Genomic DNA, 6,015 nt, shown 5'->3' on the forward strand with positions numbered 1-6,015 from the left:
GTATTCTCGCAACATGTTGAGTGGGTAGAGGTTAAGGACGACCTCCCCGGGAGATCGAGGGGGTCATTACAAATAACCAAGTGGGTGAGACCAATTAACCTCGGGATTTCCCCCGGCCTCCTAGTTGATCAAAAAAAAAACACAATATCACTAATTGAAAGGCAATAACTAGCTATCTAGGAATACACACAGTACAGTTTGAAAAATGGGCAAATTAAAGTACTTCAAACACAATGTAATATCGATACACAAGTTTCCTATTCTGATCTCTTAGATGTATCAAAAAAAACTTCACATACAGTACAAACACACATAATGTTTCAAACTTGTAAACTTGAAAAGCCTAACTAACATGTCCATGTTATAAATGATAATGAAAATTAGAATTAATAAGCGCATCCCATACTGTGTATATATGAGTATGATGTAAAAATACAGGTAGATATATAGCTAGCTAGCCACTATAGAATAGAAATATATAGATGCATGTATGTGCACTGCATTGCAGCACCCACAAATTACATTACTTTTCATTGATTCATTCATTCATGCATATATATATATGAGTTAATTATTTATTAATTAAATTAGCCGAATGTAGAGTTTCTTCCTTGCGCGGCGGCGGCCTGCATGTTCATGTTCATGTTCATGTTCATAAGAATGGCGGGATTCATCCTCTCTCGCCGGCTCGGGGACTGCCTCTCCTGCGACGCCGCCGCCGCCGCCTCGAATTTCTTCTCTACTTCGCCGCCGTGCTCTCCGCCGCCGCCGCCCATGTTGAGTGACGGCTTCGTTTCGTAGAAATCCGACACGGAGTCGTCCACTATGTCGTTGCCGCCGCCTCTGTCGAGCGAGATTTGGATCATCTGGTCGTTTTCCTGGGTGGGCCCCAGCTCGTCCGACCAGATCAGAGGACTCTTTCCGGTGTGGCACGGGCTGGGCCTCTTCTTCCCCGCCCGCCGCCGCCGCCGCCGCCCAGGCACAGGTTGTCGTTGTTGTTGTTGGACAGGAAGCCGTCGAGGGACGAGGAGCCGTCGATGGTTTGGTGGAGATCGAGGTGGTCGTGTCCGCCGTAGATGTTGAGATCTTGGAAGGCTGGGAAGCCGAAGTCTGGTTTCATGGCGGAAAGTTGGTCGGGCTGGTGGTGGGGAGGAGGAGGGGGTGGGTGGTGATTTGCCATGCCCAGCTTGTAGGGCCCAGCAGATGCTGGCCCCACATTATGGCTGTCCCCACCGGAAAGAGTTTGGCAGGCTTTCTCCAGGATGGTCTGCATGTACTTCCCTTGAGCTTCAATCCTCAACTGGAGGTGCCTCTGGACCTGCACTACCACATGCATTCTTCATGTCATGCGTGCAATTCATGTTCAAATGTATGCATCAAGTATTCATCAGGGTTTAATTGAGGTCTAGCTTCAACAGCGTCACTAAGGTTACAAATTCGACTCCGAATAAGAGTTAGTTTAAGTCGATCAGCTATAGACAACCTATGCTAGTTTACCTTCTTGTGGACCGACTAGGATTATAAGTCGGGGTTTACATAGTGCAACCTAGGTTGGCATACTTCCTTGCGGACTTTTGCCCGATTAGGATCACAAGACAGGACTTACCACATTCAACCAAGGCTGCTTTACCTCCTTGTGGACATTTGCCGGGTAGGATTACAAGGCTATGTTTACCCAGTGCAACTTAGGGTGGGTTGGCCTCCTTGTGGGCTCTTGCCGACTATGGTCACAAGGCAAGGTTTACTTAGTACACACTCTCGGACAGTGGCGGTGAATTCCCTTGTTACCCAAAATAATAATAATAATAATAATAATAATAATAATAATAATAATAATAATAATAATAATAATATTATTATTATTATTATTATTATTATTATTATTATGTGATCAAATTTAAATATCACTGCGGGAAATATGAAATTTCCGACCACCTGAAAGTGATATTAAATCAAGTCGAAAGCAAAAAGTGATCGGAAATAGCAACGAAGATTTTTCCGGATACCAAAAGTGGTCGGAACAAGGCTTTCGACTTGATTTAAGATCACTTTCAGGTGGTCGGAAATTCAATAATTTCCTCGTGATGAGATATTAAAAAAAATGTAATTAACTCTCAAATTGTGTTAATTTTTTAAGAAATTCTTAAATTACCATATGGTTTTTTTTTTTCTTATAAAAACATTGAAAGAAAAGTATATTACTATTGAGGTCCACTGAAAAAAAAGAAGGGGTAGTTAGTATGAATAGGTTTAGAAGCTTGCTCATAGATAAAAGTATCTAGTTTCTTTCTACACAAGTTGTATCCTACAAGTTAGTGGCAAAAAGTATATATTAGAAAAAGATGAAGAACTTGAATAATAAAATGTGGTTTAATTTAAAAAGTTACTCATTATGATTGAAATCTATGTTAAAATGAGGTCCACAATAGTAGCAATACTTTAAGTGACAAAGATTTTGGTATAAATTAAAGTTATATATACTACATAAAATTTTGGTTCACAAACTTTTTGGTGGTCCGAAATCTTAAGTTTCTTGCATTGACAAGCCCACACACAAATCTACCTACTGAGTTTTTAACATATGTTGTAGCACTGTAATTCAAAAATAGAAACATAAATTGATAAAATATTCAAGAAAATGTGATTAAAAAGAAAGAATGAACAAACAAAAAATAGTAGCAACTTTATAAATAAATAATACACAAAAACACAGATATATATAGTAAAATTTTAATATTGAGTTAATTTAAAAATCAAAATAATATAATTTGAAATGCATTATTATTATTATTATCTTTAAAATATGAATATAATTACCTCTAGTTGTTCATGCAGTCTTCTCTGCACCTCCATCTGCATCCTGATTGCATCATTGATTCGAACATTACTACTGCATGCCACCAATTCACACACACCATACCATTCCACAAATAAAAATTAACACCTACTATATACTCCAATTAACCAAAATAATTACTTACACTTATGAGAAAACTAAAACAATATAACTACCAATTAATTCATAATTATAACCCTAGCCTTTCATATCTTTATACATCCAAACTAATCAATTTCATGATAGAGTATTTTTTTTTTCACTAATTTCACTTTTATAGAGTTTTTTTCCCACTAATTTCACTTTTACTCGCTCAAATATAATGAAGAAAATGACAATATTTAGTCTCAACCGCCACTGATGGCAATTATGGAATTTCCGACCACCTAAAAGTGATCTTAAATCAAGTCGAAAACAAAAAGTGGTCGGAAATAACAACAAATGTTTTTCCGGATACCAAAAATGGTCGGAACAAGACTTTCGACTTGATTTAAGATCACTTTCAGGTGGTCAGAAATTTCATAATTTCCAACAGTGACCTGAGCTATTCAAAATTGGGAAAAAATATTGTAGAAAACCCTAATAGAATGATGTTTTGTTTTAAAAAGTAGTCTTTGAACTATAGAAGTTGGATAAAATTACTATTTGAAGCGGTTGTTTTATTAACAAAACATACCAGAAACATAAATTTTTAGTAGTCGATCTAGGAATTATTTTTCTCGATTTTTTGTTATTCTATTCATCTACATGAGTTGATGAATAAAGTTATTATTTGAAGTGATTCTTTCTTTAACAAAACCTAATTAAGGGAAACCTCAATTTTGTCCAATTTTTGGTAGTATTGAGGATCATATATTTTTTCTTGCTTTTCATTAGATCTATGGTAGATAGATGAACCAAAAACTGAAAGTTATACGATTCAAAGAGAAAGAGAGAAGGAGATTGAGAGGCATAGATTGTGTACCCAAAAAAAAACCAAAAAAAAAAAAAGGCAGATAGAAAAATAAATAAATAAAAAAACATACTCGTTCATATTACGGCCAATCATTCCCGAAGAAGATGCTGAGTTTCGTTGAAGCTCTAAAGTAGAAGCTGCGGTGCAAAGAACAACGGCGGGACTTTTAAGGAAACATATAACTACTGCATGTATGTATCTATGTATGTAAAGCTACCAGAAAAAACTAATAAAGAGAAAGAGAGAGAGAGAAGAAGAGCGGTAGGATAGGATAGGCTACGTTAATTACCTCTCTCAACATCTTTGACAGAGTGATCATTGAATTCCTTGTGAGGCTGCTTTCCCAGTCTGAATTTCTATGATACCAATCAAAAGAGGAAAGGAGAAGAACACAAAAAAAAAAAAAAAAAAAAAAAAAAAGTTAAAGCACTGTTCCATATATCCAAATAAAACAAGAAATTAAGAATCCATGGAAATTAAGGTTTAACCTGCAGGTGGCTCTTGAGGTGGTAGAGGGTGAGGCCCTTCACGCCCATCACTCTCATGATCGTCTTAGGTGTGGCTTCTGCTCCAACACAACACAAACAAACGTTAAAACACTGTCTGATGATCTGATATGATTGAATTGGATGAAGAAATGAAAATAAAGAAAGAAATGGATTATCTATCGTACTGTCGGGGCCGCCGAGCTGGGTGACGGCGTCGACGAAGCGGTCGTGGAGCTCGACGGTCCATCGGAGGCGAGGTTTGGGATCGGTAGTGAGAACGAGGCCGGAGTCTCCTTGGACGCATAAGGGTCTGTCGTGGTGGGAATTCATACTGCTCGAAGAGGGTTTCTTTGGATGGAACATTCTCTCTCTCTCCCTCCCTCTCTCTCTCTGGAATACCGAGAGATTCAAGAACAAATGCCAATGGAATACACACACCCACAATTGCTGCTGCTTAATATTTTGAACCACGCCCTATACTACTCGCTTTTAATTGTCTCTCTATTACCCCGAAAAAGTATCTGTCCGGTAATTATAGGTTACATTTTTTTATTCACTTAATATCATCTCGGGCACTTCCAATATAATGATTTTGTCGTCACATTTAGTCTTAAATTTTCAAATTGATTACTTATGATCCTTAGAGCATTCTTATCAGTTGGGGTTATTAGGGGGAGAATGTAAGAGTGAGTAGGAAAGAGAATAATGTGAGAGGGGAGGGAAAAAAAAAATCAAAACTGATTTTATAAAAAAAAATATATAAAAAATAAGCATGTCATTTCTCTATTGGTTCTTTATCCTTTATCATTAATTATTTTTCTTGGGCAGAGTAATATCCCAACATTTGCAGATGCTCCCCACCCCTTCTCTCTCTTGATTCTCTCTCTGCCACCATGGCATTTTGGCCTCAAAAGTAGTGAATTCTCCCCTATTTCTTCTCTGATGTAGATGCTCTTAGTACTAAACATGACAAAACCACTATACTCGGAAGATTGAAAATTTAACACTAAAAGTGACATATAAATCTTTATAATCTTCTCCCAATGGCGCCCCACACTCCAGTTCGAGTATTTGGAATGATGTAAATCACGATGACATAATGGTAGACATAATCCTCACAACCATTCTGTCGATGTTTGAACATTGGTCTCTTCCCCCAAATACTACCAACTGAACCAATGAGTTAAAGTGTTAAACCCATACAGGTGAAATCTTTATAGTGTAACCGTCAACTTATGACTCTCAAATATATATAAAGACAATTCATAGGATCGGTTAATAATTAGTTAGTATCTTATCATAAGTTTGGGAAGAATTAATTGAAAAAAATTCTCTATTTTTCAAAAGAAAGAAAGGAAAATGGATAAATAAAAATTAAAGTAAACACAACATTAGATTCTGTATAAAAAAAACTAAGGTCTCAAATTCCAATACGTATACATAAAAATTAGTATAATTTGCAGTTTCGATAAATAAAAAATTCTTAAAAAATGATGAGGCAATCATTCTTACTCATGAACTAATCATTAATATATATATTCGTCACTCAAACTTAATATGAAATATGTTTTTTTTTTTTCTAAAAATAATACTCATGAGTCATGACGTAATTTATCATTTATCATATTAGATATGAAAAAAAAAAAACAGAAGACATTAATTATTAATTATTAGAAATAATTTATACAATCAATTATTAATAATTACCGTATTATTAAACTCTGTTGACTAAAAAA

At 36.0% G+C, this 6,015-nt stretch overlaps 1 pseudogene; it reads right to left on the minus strand.

Moving 5' to 3' along the window:
* Positions 1-337: 337 nt before the first annotated feature.
* On the minus strand, positions 338-5,164 carry LOC109190826 (annotated as a pseudogene).
* Positions 5,165-6,015: the final 851 nt, after the last annotated feature.

This window comes from Ipomoea nil, unplaced genomic scaffold (genome assembly GCF_001879475.1).
Source record: "Ipomoea nil cultivar Tokyo-kokei standard unplaced genomic scaffold, Asagao_1.1 scaffold1576, whole genome shotgun sequence".
NCBI lineage: Eukaryota > Viridiplantae > Streptophyta > Magnoliopsida > Solanales > Convolvulaceae > Ipomoea > Ipomoea nil.